A 16,061-nucleotide genomic window follows, 5' to 3' on the forward strand; every position below is an offset into this window, starting at 1 on the left:
GGCTCGAACCCAGAATCTCTGGTGGCACAAAGAGATGCAGCGCCTTAGACCACTGCGCCACTAGGGAGGCGCAATGACATTATTCAAAAAATAAATATTTACTTAGGTCTACACTAAGAAGTAGTTTGGAGAGAGAACCTACAGGAGGGTAGCGCTCCAGGAACAGGGTTAAAAAGCCCTGTGGTAAACAATGCAGAGGAGCAACCCCATGCTTCAGCCATGTAGCCACCATGTTGTATCAGACAGGTGATCATGCTTCAGCCATGTAGCTACCATGTTGCACCAGACAGGTGATCATGCTTCAGCCATGTAGCCACCATGCTGCATCAGACAGGTGATCATGCTTCAGCCATGTAGCCACCATGCTGCATCAGACAGGTGATCATGCTTCAGCCATGTAGCCACCATGCTGCATCAGACAGGTGATCATGCTTCAGCCATGTAGCCACCATGCTGCATCAGACAGGTGATCATGCTTCAGCCATGTAGCCACCATGCTGCACCAGACAGGTGATCATGCTTCAGCCATGTAGCCACCATGCTGCATCAGACAGGTGATCATGCTTATTGTTAAAATAGCACACCTGCCTGTTAATATGGACCATGTACAGGCCCTAAAGATATTGCTTTCCATCTTATTGGGCTCATTTCTGGAGGGGAATATGACATTTTAAACAGCTTAATATGGCTATATGTCATCATTTTATTTTGGTTTTCCAAACAATCAGTGTAAACATCAGTGTAAACATCTGGTTGGCTACACGCTTGCCAACCTGCCCAGACTGTAAATGAAACATGACATCACCCACGATTGATGCCGAACTTGCTTTACTGTGATCGTGGCCCAGGCCAGTAATTTTCTAATTCGGGCCAGTGGTCTTCACATGGTACTGGCCCAGTGTGCCACTGGTAAATTTACCTGAATGTCAAGCCCTAAAATGTACCTTTAAAGACTTTCTTTTTGGGATATGGTTACTGGCACAGGATGATGTAGCTTGTTGTGGCTTGTCTGAAACAAAAAGGAGAGATGCGTGCTCAGTGGTCCACACGCTGAACACCTCTCTCAACAAGCAGGCAGGGGCTTTGGTGAGCATTAGCCAGATCAAAATGACTCATTCTACATGCAGTATAAAACCCTTCAAATGCATGGCTTTTCCCAGAACACACACAGTACACACGCGCTGGATTAAATGAGTGGGTTAAATTCAGAATTAGAACCTACTCACGGCTCTGCATGTTCACAGGGCAGGACATTAAAACACGCACAGACGGACACACGTTAGCAGGACATAAACCAGGACACAGTCTCAGTGTGGCTCCATCTACCCAGCAGCAGCTCATTATATCCCTACCCTCAAGTCACAGATTTGTCCTTAATTGGAAAGTTGTCCTAATTGACTTTACCTATTTTATGGATTAGAGGGTTTCGACAACCCAGCCTAATTGAACCATAACTTCCACGTGTTCCCAGTCAGTGAGGATGGTAAATTGGCTGATTGGGGATGTGTTGTGGAGTTGTTTTTCTCCATCAGATGCAGTTATGAACAGCATGCATATTACACAGTAGCCTAATATTGGAATGAATCTAACTAGAACAATGCGAAAACAACCACCACAACAGAAATAAACAAGAGAACGTGTTGTTTCAGGATGCAAGGCCTTAGGTCTGTTCTAGTGTGTCTGTGTGTGTAGATGTATTAATTATTCTAACATTGTTATTGTATTAGTCCGGTGTTGCAGTGTGGTATTCAATCACATTTCCTGGCCTCAAGGCAGAGACAACAGAGTGAAAGAACGAGGCGAAGAGGGAGCCCAGCTAGCACAAAATGTTTTTCTTAGAGCTTGGTGACAGAGTGGTTGAGAGTGGGTTCTGCATACAACCTTCCCACAACTTTCTGGGAATGGTGCAGGATAGTCGCTTGGTTTTTAGAACATTCTCAGCACATTTAAGGAACTTGACCCCCCTAAAGGTTCACACGTGGTTACATTTTTAAAATTTTTATTTTTATTTATTTCACCTTTATTTAACCAGGTAGGCTAGTTGAGAACAAGTTCTCATTTGCAACTGCGACCTGGCCAAGATAAAGCATAGCAGTGTGAACAGACAACACAGAGTTACACATGGAGTAAACAATTAACAAGTCAATAACACAGTAGAAAAAAAAGGGGAGTCTATATACAATGTGTGCAAAAGGCATGAGGAGGTAAGCGAATAATTACAATATTGACATTCACCTGACATTCAGGTGTGTTGGCCATGCCCACCAATTGCCCACCAACCTGATCTTAATGAGTGCTCGTTTACTTTGAAATGGGGCCTGTAGTAGAATAAAATGAGCAGCTTTGTATGCGTAGAGAAGCATGTCATGCTGGTTTTGAATCTCACGGATGCCGTGCCTCAGTAAAAACAATGTGTTTGAATGAGTAATGCCCAAGCAAGTGAAATTCCCCGTGTCCTTTCTGCGCTTCGAGTTACAAAAAAGTTCACCTAAAATAGGCCAGCAGTGTTATTAAATGTCTTATTGGAGCATTCTGGGAAAGGTATTCAAAAACCTAGACATTTCGCTATTAGAGTGTTGAGAAAACGTACAATTTAATAACCATTAAAACTTTCACAACATTCACAGTAAAACATCTCAGTAAAACTGTAAAGGAACCAAAGTAAAACGTTCTCAAAACCTCCCTGCAACCTAAAAACAAACGTTCCCAGAACAGTCTGGAATATTCTGAAACCAAAAAACACACGCTCTCATCAATTATACCTAAGATGAGATACAGAGCTTTGAGGGTTATGATAAGCAAAGACTTCAAGACTCATTTATAACCCGTGTATCTATAATATAATGTCCCTCTAAATGGCTTATCAATGACAGGTCAATCAGTGGCACATTACTGTAGCTCGACTGCAGACAGCTTTAACATAACCAGAGGTAGCTTGTGACATTTGTTGAAGAGCCAGTACAATTGAAACTGAAAACATTGTTGCGTAAGTAGTCTAGACTAGATACTCACAGGCACGAACAGTGTGCAGAAAAACAGGCCAAAAACACTGGGAAAGGAATGCTTTTTCATTATTAGGGATGAAATGTTTCTTTGGCACTATTCTCAGGGTTTTCCTTTCTCCCCCTCCATTTGTTGTATGTATGACGATGTTTGTAGGCCCTGATACTTTTGATTGCTTTGTATGTGTGTTGTGTGAGAATGTTTGATGTGTAGGTCACACTTTGTATTCATTAGTGAAGCATGTTTCTGGGTATGTGTGTATATCTACCAGGGTTGTATTCGTTAGTGTACTATGTTTCTGTATATGTCTACCAGGGTTGTATTCATTAGTGTAGCATGTTTCTGTGTATGTCTACCAGGGTTGTATTCATTAGTGTAGCATGTTTCTGTGTATGTCTACCAGGGTTGTATTCATTAGTGTAGCATGTTTCTGTATATGTCTACCAGGGTTGTATTCATTAGTGTAGCATGTTTCTGTATATGTCTACCAGGGTTGTATTCATTAGTGTAGCATGTTTCTGGGTATGTGTGTATGTCTACCAGGGTTGTATTCATTAGTGTAGCATGTTTCTGGGTATGTCTACCAGGGTTGTATTCATTAGTGTAGCATGTTTCTGTATATGTCTACCAGGGTTGTATTCATTAGTGTAGCATGTTTCTGTGTATGTCTACCAGGGTTGTATTCATTAGTGTAGCATGTTTCTGTGTATGTCTACCAGGGTTGTATTCATTAGTGTAGCATGTTTCTGTGTATGTCTACCAGGGTTGTATTCATTAGTGTAGCATGTTTCTGTGTATGTCTACCAGGGTTGTATTCATTAGTGTAGCATGTTTCTGGGTATGTGTGTATGTCTACCAGGGTTGTATTCATTAGTGTAGCATGTTTCTGTGTATGTCTACCAGGGTTGTATTCATTAGTGTAGCATGTTTCTGTGTATGTCCACCAGGGTTGTATTCATTAGTGTAGCATGTTTCTGTGTATGTCTACCAGGGTTGTATTCATTAGTGTAGCATGTTTCTGTGTATGTCTACCAGGGTTGTATTCATTAGTGTAGCATGTTTCTGGGTATGTGTGTATGTCTACCAGGGTTGTATTCATTAGTGTAGCATGTTTCTGTATATGTCTACCAGGGTTGTATTCATTAGTGTAGCATGTTTCTGTGTATGTCTACCAGGGTTGTATTCATTAGTGTGGCATGTTTCTGGGTATGTGTGTATGTCTACCAGGGTTGTATTCATTAGTGTAGCATGTTTCTGTGTATGTCTACCAGGGTTGTATTCATTAGTGTAGCATGTTTCTGTGTATGTCTACCAGGGTTGTATTCATTAGTGTAGCATGTTTCTGTGTATGTCTACCAGGGTTGTATTCATTAGTGTAGCATGTTTCTGTGTATGTCTACCAGGGTTGTATTCATTAGTGTAGCATGTTTCTGTGTATGTCTACCAGGGTTGTATTCATTAGTGTAGCATGTTTCTGTGTATGTGTACCAGGGTTGTATTCATTAGTGTAGCATGTTTCTGTGTATGTCTACCAGGGTTGTATTCATTAGTGTAGCATGTTTCTGGGTATGTGTGTATGTCTACCAGGGTTGTATTCATTAGTGTAGCATGTTTCTGTGTATGTCTACCAGGGTTGTATTCATTAGTGTAGCATGTTTCTGTGTATGTCTACCAGGGTTGTATTCATTAGTGTAGCATGTTTCTGTGTATGTCTACCAGGGTTGTATTCATTAGTGTAGCATGTTTCTGTGTATGTCTACCAGGGTTGTATTCATTAGTGTAGCATGTTTCTGTGTATGTGTACCAGGGTTGTATTCATTAGTGTAGCATGTTTCTGTGTATGTCTACCAGGGTTGTATTCATTAGTGTAGCATGTTTCTGGGTATGTGTGTATGTCTACCAGGGTTGTATTCATTAGTGTAGCATGTTTCTGTGTATGTCTACCAGGGTTGTATTCATTAGTGTAGCATGTTTCTGTGTATGTCTACCAGGGTTGTATTCATTAGTGTAGCATGTTTCTGTGTATGTGTACCAGGGTTGTATTCATTAGTGTAGCATGTTTCTGTGTATGTGTACCAGGGTTGTATTCATTAGTGTAGCATGTTTCTGTGTATGTCTACCAGGGTTGTATTCATTAGTGTAGCATGTTTCTGGGTATGTGTGTATGTCTACCAGGGTTGTATTCATTAGTGTAGCATGTTTCTGGGTATGTGTGTATATCTACCAGGGTTGTATTCATTAGTGTAGCATGTTTCTGTATATGTCTACCAGGGTTGTATTCATTAGTGTAGCATGTTTCTGTGTATGTCTACCAGGGTTGTATTCATTAGTGTAGCATGTTTCTGTGTATGTCTACCAGGGTTGTATTCATTAGTGTAGCATGTTTCTGGGTATGTGTGTATGTCTACCAGGGTTGTATTCATTAGTGTAGCATGTTTCTGGGTATGTCTACCAGGGTTGTATTCATTAGTGTAGCATGTTTCTGTATATGTCTACCAGGGTTGTATTCATTAGTGTAGCATGTTTCTGTATATGTCTACCAGGGTTGTATTCATTAGTGTAGCATGTTTCTGTGTATGTCTACCAGGGTTGTATTCATTAGTGTAGCATGTTTCTGTGTATGTCTACCAGGGTTGTATTCATTAGTGTAGCATGTTTCTGTGTATGTGTACCAGGGTTGTATTCATTAGTGTAGCATGTTTCTGTGTATGTGTACCAGGGTTGTATTCATTAGTGTAGCATGTTTCTGTGTATGTCTACCAGGGTTGTATTCATTAGTGTAGCATGTTTCTGGGTATGTGTGTATGTCTACCAGGGTTGTATTCATTAGTGTAGCATGTTTCTATGTATGTGTGTATGTCTACCAGGGTTGGGGTCGCTTCCAAATGGAATTTGAAATTGAATTTTCATTTTTGAAATCACTCATGAAGTGTTTACATTGAATTCAATTCAAATTTCGTTATGGAGTTGGAATAGAATTGGAACTAGACTAATTGTACTTTTTTATTTATTGTACTTTTTACCCATTTTTCTGTGATTTCCAATGGGTAGTTACAGTTTTGCAACACAGCCTGGGATCGAACCCGGTTCTGTAGTGCCTTAGACCGCTGCGTCACTCGGGAGGCCCTGTTTGTAATGTTTGAATTAGAATTTAATTGGAAAATTGGAATTGGAATTCAATAGTTGTACATTTCCCAGTTAATGAGTTTAATGCACTTTAGTATACATTTTTTTATTTGTTTTAAATAATTTCAACTTGTATTTCTATATTTCAGTATAGCTAGGCTGTCTGAACAGTGACATGATCAGCCTGAAAGTCTGAGCGAAATGAATTTGAATTCGTGGAATTGTTGGGGATAATATGTAAATTGGAATTGAGAGGAATTGAATTATCTCTAAATTCAAAGACTGACTTGGAATTTGGACTGAATTCAATTAAATTCAAATGGAAAAATTATTGAATTAGAATTGAATTTCTGAAATTAACCCCAACCCTGATGTCATTGTCTACAGTATATTTGTGTCTGTGTGTTTATCTGTGAATGTGCGTGTCCACAGTATATTTGTGTCTGTGTTTATCTGTGAATGTGTCTACAGTATATTTGTGTCTGTGTGTTTATCTGTGAATGTGTGTGTCTACAGTATATTTGTCTGTGTGTTTATCTGTGAATGTGTGTATGAATTTATTTGCAAATTATGGTGGAAAATAAGTATTTGGTCATCTACAAACAAGCAAGATTTCTGGCTCTCACAGACCTGTAACTTCTTCTTTAAGAGGCTCCTCTGTATTAATGGTACCTGTTTGAACGTGTTATCAGTATAAAGGACACCTGTCCACAACCTCAAACAGTCACACTCCAAACTCCACTATGGCCAAGACCAAAGAGCTGTCAAAGGACACCAGAAACAAAATTGTAGACCTGCACCAGGCTGGGAAGACTGAATCTGCAATAGGTAAGCAGCTTGGTTTGAAGAAATCAACTGTGGGAGCAATTATTAGGAAATGGAAGACACACAAGACCACTGATAATCTCCCTCGATCTGGGGCTCCACGCAAGATCTCACCCAGTGGGGACAAAATGATCACAAGAAGGTGAGCAAAAATCCCAGAACCACACGGGGGGACCTAGTGAATGACCTACAGAGAGCTGGTTCCAAAGTAACAAAGCCTACCATCAGTAACACACTACGCCGCCAGGGACTCAAATCCTGCAGTGCCAGACGTGTGCCCCTGCTTAAGCCAGTACATGTCCAGGCCCGTCTGAAGTTTGCTAGAGAGCATTTGGATGATCGAGAAGAAGATTGGGAGAATGTCATATGGTCAAATAAGTTTTTGGTAAAAACTCAACTTGTCGTGTTTGGAGGACAAAGAATGCTGAGTTGCATCCAAAGAACACCATACCTACTGTAAAGCATGGGGGTGGAAACATCATGCTTTGGGGCTGTTTTTCTACAAAGGGACCAGGACGACTGATCCGTGTAAAGGAAAGAATGAATGGGGCCATGTATCGTGAGATTTTGAGTGAAAACCTTCCATCAGCAAGGGCATTGAAGATGAAACGTGGCTGGGTCTTTCAGCATGACAATGATCCCAAACACACCGCCCGGGCAACGAAGGAGTGGCTTCGTAAGAAGCATTTCAAGGTCCTGGAGTGGCCAAGCCAGTCTCCAGATCTCAACCCCATAGAAAATCTTTGGAGGGAGTTGAAAGTCCATGTTGCCCAGCAACGGCCCCAAAACATCACTGCTCTAGAGGAGATCTGCATGGAGGAATGGACCAAAATACCAGGTGAAAACCTTGTGAAGACTTACAGAAAACATTTGACCTCTGTCATTGCCAACAAAGGGTGTATAACAAAGTATTGAGAAACTTTTGTTATTGACTAAATACTTATTTTCCACCATAATTTGCAAATAAATTAATAAAAAATCCTACAATGTGATGTTCTGCATTTTTTTTTCTCAGTTTGTCTGTCATAGTTGAAGTGTACCTATGATGAAAAGTACAGGCCTCTCTCAACTTTTTAAGTGGGAGAACTTGCACAATTGGTGGCTGACTAAATACTTTTTTGCCCCACTGTAGCTTTCATCTGGATTCACCTTGCCAGTCTGTCATGGAAAGAGCAGGTGTTCCTAATGTTTTGTACACGCAGTGTATGTCTACAGTATATTTGCCTCTGCGCGTGTCTGTGTATGTCTACAGTATATTTGCCTCTGCGCGTGTCTGTGTATGTCTACAGTATATTTGCCTCTGTGCGTGTCTGTGTATGTTTACAGTATATTTGTCTCTGCGCGTGTCAGTGTATGTCAACAGTATATTTGCCTCTGCGCGTGTCTGTGTATGTCTACAGTATATTTGCCTCTGCGCGTGTCTGTGTATGTTTACAGTATATTTGTCTCTGCGTGTGTCTGTGTATGTCTACAGTATATTTGTCTCTACGCATGTCTGTGTATGTTTACAGTATATTTGTGTCTGTCAGTGTGAGTTTGTCTAAAATTGTCTGATGGAAAGAAGCGGAGGTTGAGAGGTGTCAGGAATAAAAGCGGCAGCAGCGTCTCTCTCTCCCTCCCCTTTTCCTTTCTATCTCTCTCCTCCCCCATCTCTCTCCATGTGTCACGTCAGCTTCTCTCGCCCACCAGTGAGCCACTGCCAGGTCACTGCTAACAGAGACACATGCACCGCAGAGGGAGATGGGTGAGACAGAGGGGGGTAGAAGGAGGGGGAAGGAGAGACAGAGAGCGAGAGAGAGAGAGAGAGAGAGAGAGGAGGGGGGAAGAAGGAGAGTGAGAGAGAGAAAGAGGGAGGAATAACAGAGATAGATAGGGGGGAGAAGGAGGGGGAAGGAGAGACAGAGAGAGAGTGAGAGGAGAGGCTGAGAAGGAGAGTGAGAGAGAGAAAGAGGGAGGAATAACAGAGATAGATAGAGAGGAGGGGGGAGAAGGAGGGGGAAGGAGAGACAGAGAGAGAGAGAGAGAGAGAGAGAGAGGAGGGGGGGAGAAGGAGAGTGAGAGAGAGAAAGAGGGAGGAATAACAGAGATAGATAGAGAGGAGGGGGGAGAAGGAGGGGGAAGGAGAGACAGAGAGAGAGAGAGAGGAGGAGGGGAGAAGGAGAGTGAGAGAGAGAAAGAGGGAGGAATAACAGAGATAGATAGAGAGGAGGGGGAAGGAGAGACAGAGAGAGAGAGGGGAGGGGGAGAAGGAGAGTGAGAGAGAGAAAGAGGGAGGAATAACAGAGATAGATAGAGAGGATGGGGGAGAAGGAGGGGGAAGGAGAGACAGACAGAGAGAGAGAGGAGGGGGAGAAGGAGAGTGAGAGAGAGAAAGAGGGAGGAATAACAGAGATAGATAGAGAGGAGGGGGGAGAAGGAGGGGGAAGGAGAGACGGACAGAGAGAGAGGAGAAATGTGCTCTTTCTGCGCATCTCCGTCAGTTTTTAGAAATGTGATTAAGTGGTGATGGCGAGCTGGGTTGTGTAGACACTGATGAGTCTTCTGTTGTTACGCTTGTTTCTACCGGCGGATTGGCGCGTATGTTATATCATTTCATAAACCATGTTTTGGGCCGCTTTAAACTACTCGCGGGACGCTCTTTTTTTGGTTTGATAAGAAACAACCTTTTTTTGTTGTCATGTTACCTAGCTAGCTAACAACCTGGAAACTTGACCAAAAGGCTGTGCTCAAATTTGTATTGCACGGAAAGAGCAACTTATTTTTCTGGGGTTTCTTTTCTAAGTTGGGAGCAGTATTTAGTATTTATTAGGATCCCAATTAGCCGCCGCAAGGCAACAGCTACTCTTCCTGGAGTCCAAATAGGACTAAAACAATTACGTCGCAAGGAGCGTTTGACATCTTCCTAAATCTGAGGGTGGTTTTAACTTTCTCGTCTTGGAATTGTATCAACTCGCCACCCTAGCTTTTACTTGCAACATATAGTTAAATGCACTAAAGAGGAACAATGGGAACATATTGAAGATGCACATCCCCAGAATCCTTTCTGTTTTCAAAGGATGGAGCTAAGAACATTAACGACCTCATAGTTAAGAACACTATAACAACATGGCAGAAAATGAAGCGTTTTCTACAAGAATCGATATCACTCCCTAAAAACGTACCCCTTTGGAACAATCCTCGGGATAGCTTTTCACAATTCACCGGTAAATTGGTCCACATGGAAAACTAAAAGCATAGAAACCGTAAATGACTTGGTAACAGGAAATACATTTATTTCCAGAACAGAATTCTGAAGTCATTTTGGACGGATCATTTCAACTATATGCAACTTAAAAGTTACGTCTCGTAACATTTTGATTTGAAATCTTTTGGACATCAGAGCAGCCTTGAGGGAAATCTTACTTAAGTCAGGAAGTGTTGTTCATATGATAGGGAAGATGTATACAAAATCTTGCAGAGAGCATGTCCAACTAACAACCTCTTAACCCAGTATAAACTAATGTATGAAACGTATTATACAAGAGACAAAAATCACAAATTCTACAGCACAACGGCAGAGTCATGTCTGAAGTGTAAATGACACAATAACCCATGCTTTCTAGGGAACGCTATATAGTCCGGAAGTTGTGGGCGGATCTAGAAAGTTGGCTATCAGAAGTATTTCATCCGTCTGCATATTTAATCTGTCTGCATATTACAAGACACAGCACATGGGGGTGTAGTGATCACTCACGTTGAAATCAATCAATCTGCCATCATTAATACGATGGAAAAATTGAAATTGTGTGGGCTACGGAGAGCAAGAGACGGAAAGTGATGCGGAGGGGGGGGTTAGTGGGTCTGGGCAGGTGTGTTGTAGTTGTTGTTTGTATGATGTTGTCATTTGTATGTGTATGTTTTGTATTGTTTATAAAATAAATAACAACTAAAGCAATTTATCATATGATAAATTATTACATTATTACATCATTACTCCATCATTATAGATGTTCAATATAAAATATACAATAATTCATTATTACAATGTGTTTTGTGTGGAGAGCGTGTGTTAGTGTGCAGAACTCAGGAACGGCGTCCTGGGGTTCAGAGCTAACAGGGCCCCCCTGCATTCAACACTACTCTGAAAATAAGCACATTTTCTTACTTTCCGCGCAAAACACTTTTGTAGATAGACAAATACACAGGATACAGGGATACAGAAATAAACAGACAGGTGGGGAGGCAGATAGACAAATAGACAGGATACAGAAATAAACAGACAGGTGAGGAGCCAGATAGACAAATAGACAGGATACAGAAATAAACAGACAGGTGGGGAGGCAGATAGACAAATAGACAGGATACAGAAATAAACAGACATGTGGGGAGGCAGACAGACAAATAGACAGGATACAGAAATAAACAGACAGGTGGGGAGGCAGATAGACAAATAGACAGGATACAGGGATACAGAAATAAACAGACAGGTGGGGAGGCAGATAGACAAATAGACAGGATACAGAAATAAACAGACAGGTGAGGAGCCAGATAGACAAATAGACAGGATACAGAAATAAACAGACAGGTGGGGAGGCAGATAGACAAATAGACAGGATACAGAAATAAACAGACAGGTGAGGAGCCAGATAGACAAATAGACAGGATACAGAAATAAACAGACAGGTGGGGAGGCAGATAGACAAATAGACAGGATACAGAAATAAACAGACAGTTGGGGAGGCAGATATACAAATATACAGGATACAGAAATAAACAGACAGGTGGGGAGGCAGATAGACAAATAGACAGGATACCAGGATACAGAAATAAACAGACAGGTGGGGAGGCAGATAGACAAATAGACAGGATACAGAAATAAACAGACAGGTGAGGAGCCAGATAGACAAATAGACAGGATACAGAAATAAACAGACAGGTGGGGAGGCAGATAGACAAATAGACAGGATACAGAAATAAACAGACAGGTGGGGAGCCAGATAGACAAATATACAGGATACAGAAATAAACAGACAGGTGGGGAGGCAGATAGACAAATATACAGGATACAGGGATACAGAAATAAACAGACAGGTGGGGAGGCAGATAGACAAATAGACAGGATACAGAAATAAACAGACAGGTGGGGAGGCAGATAGACAAATAGACAGGATACAGAAATAAACAGACAGGTGGGGAGCCAGATAGACAAATATACAGGATACAGAAATAAACAGACAGGTGGGGAGGCAGATAGACAAATATACAGGATACAGGGATACAGAAATAAACAGACAGGTGGGGAGGCAGATAGACAAATAGACAGGATACAGAAATAAACAGACAGGTGGGGAGGCAGATAGACAAATAGACAGGATACAGAAATAAACAGACAGGTGGGGAGGCAGATAGACAAATAGACAGGATACAGAAATAAACAGACAGGTGTGGAGGCAGATAGACAGGATACAGAAATAAACAGACAGGTGGGGAGCCAGATAGACAAATAGACAGGATACAGAAATAAACAGACAGGTGAGGAGCCAGATAGACAAATAGACAGGATACAGAAATAAACAGACAGGTGGGGAGGCAGATAGACAAATAGACAGGATACAGAAATAAACAGACATGTGGGGAGGCAGACAGACAAATAGACAGGATACAGAAATAAACAGACAGGTGGGGAGGCAGATAGACAAATAGACAGGATACAGGGATACAGAAATAAACAGACAGGTGGGGAGGCAGATATACAAATAGACAGGATACAGAAATAAACAGAAAGGTGGGGAGGCAGATAGACAAATAGACAGGATACAGAAATAAACAGACAGGTGGGGAGGCAGATAGACAAATAGACAGGATACAGAAATAAACAGACAGGTGGGGAGGCAGATAGACAAATAGACAGGATACAGAAATATACAGACATGTGGGGAGGCAGATAGACAAATAGACAGGATACAGAAGTAAACAGACAGGTGGGGAGCCAGATAGACAAATATACAGGATACAGAAATAAACAGACAGGTGGGGAGGCAGATAGACATATACACAGGATACAGGGATACAGAAATAAACAGACAGGTGGGGAGGCAGATAGACAAATAGACAAGATACAGAAATAAACAGACATGTGGGGAGGCAGATAGACAAATACACAGGATACAGAAGTAAACAGACATGTGGGGAGGCAGATAGACAAATAGACAGGATACAGAAATAAACAGACAGGTGGGGAGGCAGACAAATAGACAGGATACAGGGATACAGAAATAAACAGACAGGTGGGGAGGCAGATAGACAAATAGACAGGATACAGAAATAAACAGACAGGTGAGGAGCCAGATAGACAAATAGACAGGATACAGAAATAAACAGACATGTGGGGAGGCAGATAGACAAATAGACAGGATACAGAAATAAACAGACATGTGGGGAGGCAGATAGACAAATACACAGGATACAGAAATAAACAGACATGTGGGGAGGCAGATAGACAAATAGACAGGATACAGAAGTAAACAGACATGTGGGGAGGCAGATAGACAAATAGACAGGATACAGAAATAAACAGACAGGTGGGGAGGCAGACAAATAGACAGGATACAGGGATACAGAAATAAACAGACAGGTGGGGAGGCAGATAGACAAATACACAGGATACAGGGATACATAAGTAAACAGACAGGTGGGGAGGCAGATAGACAAATAGACAGGATACAGAAATAAACAGACATGTGGGGAGGCAGATAGACAAATAGACAGGATACAGAAGTAAACAGACATGTGGGGAGGCAGATAGACAAATAGACAGGATACAGAAATAAACAGACAGGTGAGGAGCCAGATAGACAAATAGACAGGATACAGAAATAAACAGACAGGTGGGGAGCCAGATAGACAAATATACAGGATACAGAAATAAACAGACAGGTGGGGAGGCAGATAGACAAATACACAGGATACAGGGATACAGAAATAAACAGACAGGTGGGGAGGCAGATAGACAAATAGACAGGATACAGAAATAAACAGACATGTGGGGAGGCAGATAGACAAATACACAGGATACAGAAGTAAACAGCCAGGTGGGGAGGCAGATAGACAAATAGACAGGATACAGGGATACAGAAATAAACAGACAGGTGGGGAGGCAGATAGACAAATAGACAGGATAAAGAAATAAACAGACAGGTGGGGAGCCAGATATACAAATATACAGGATACAGAAATAAACAGACATGTGGGGAGGCAGATAGACAAATAGACAGGATACAGAAATAAACAGACAGGTGGGGAGGCAGATAGACAAATAGACAGGATACAGAAATAAACAGACATGTGGGGAGGCAGATAGACAAATAGACAGGATACAGAAATAAACAGACAGGTGGGGAGGCAGATAGACAAATAGACAGGATACAGGGATACAGAAATAAACAGACCGGTTGGGGAGGCAGATAGACAAATAGACAGGATACAGAAATAAACAGACAGGTGGGGAGGCAGATAGACAAATAGACAGGATACAGAAATAAACAGACAGGTGAGGAGCCAGATAGACAAATAGACAGGATACAGAAATAAACAGACAGGTGGGGAGGCAGATAGACAAATAGACAGGATACAGAAATAAACAGACAGGTGGGGGGCCAGATAGACAAATATACAGAAATAAACAGACAGGTGGGGAGGCAGATAGACAAATAGACAGGATACAGAAATAAACAGACAGGTGGGGAGGCAGATAGACAAATAGACAGGATACAGAAATAAACAGACAGGTGGGGAGGCAGATAGACAAATAGACAGGATACAGAAATAAACAGACAGGTGGGGAGCCAGATAGACAAATAGACAGGATACAGAAATAAACAGACAGGTGAGGAGCCAGATAGACAAATAGACAGGATACAGAAATAAACAGACAGGTGGGGAGGCAGATAGACAAATAGACAGGATACAGAAATAAACAGACATGTGGGGAGGCAGATAGACAAATAGACAGGATACAGAAATAAACAGACAGGTGGGGAGGCAGATAGACAAATAGACAGGATACAGGGATACAGAAATAAACAGACAGGTTGGGGAGGCAGATAGACAAATAGACAGGATACAGAAATAAACAGACAGGTGGGGAGGCAGATAGACAAATAGACAGGATACAGAAATAAACAGACAGGTGAGGAGCCAGATAGACAAATAGACAGGATACAGAAATAAACAGACAGGTGGGGAGGCAGATAGACAAATAGACAGGATACAGAAATAAACAGACAGGTGGGGGGCCAGATAGACAAATATACAGAAATAAACAGACAGGTGGGGAGGCAGATAGACAAATAGACAGGATACAGAAATAAACAGACAGGTGGGGAGGCAGATAGACAAATAGACAGGATACAGAAATAAACAGACAGGTGGGGAGGCAGATAGACAAATAGACAGGATACAGAAATAAACAGACAGGTGGGGAGGCAGATAGACAAATAGACAGGATACAGAAATAAACAGACAGGTGAGGAGCCAGATAGACAAATAGACAGGATACAGAAATAAACAGACAGGTGGGGAGTCAGATAGACAAATAGACAGGATACAGAAATAAACAGACAGGTGGGGAGCCAGATAGACAAATAGACAGGATACAGAAATAAACAGACAGGTGAGGAGCCAGATAGACAAATAGACAGGATACAGAAATAAACAGACAGGTGGGGAGGCAGATAGACAAATAGACAGGATACAGAAATAAACAGACATGTGGGGAGGCAGATAGACAAATAGACAGGATACAGAAATAAACAGACAGGTGGGGAGGCAGATAGACAAATAGACAGGATACAGGGATACAGAAATTAACAGACAGGTGGGGAGGCAGATAGACAAATAGACAGGATACAGAAATAAACAGACAGGTGTGGAGGCAGGTAGACAAATAGACAGGATACAGAAATAAACAGACAGGTGAGGAGGCAGATAGACAAATAGACAGGATACAGAAATAAACAGACAGGTGGGGAGGCAGATAGACAAATAGACAGGATACAGAAATAAACAGACAGGTGAGGAGGCAGATAAACAAATAGACAGGATACAGAAATAAACAGACAGGTGGGGAG

The 16,061-nt window shown here is 41.7% G+C and overlaps 1 protein-coding gene across 1 annotated transcript in view; it reads left to right on the forward strand.

Annotated features, from left to right (window-relative positions):
• The window catches only part of dnah2 (dynein, axonemal, heavy chain 2), a 244,930-nt gene that overhangs the window by 97,635 nt on the left and 131,234 nt on the right, over positions 1-16,061 (forward strand).

This window comes from Oncorhynchus keta, chromosome 13 (assembly GCF_023373465.1).
Source record: "Oncorhynchus keta strain PuntledgeMale-10-30-2019 chromosome 13, Oket_V2, whole genome shotgun sequence".
In the NCBI taxonomy this organism is placed as follows: Eukaryota; Metazoa; Chordata; class Actinopteri; order Salmoniformes; family Salmonidae; genus Oncorhynchus; species Oncorhynchus keta.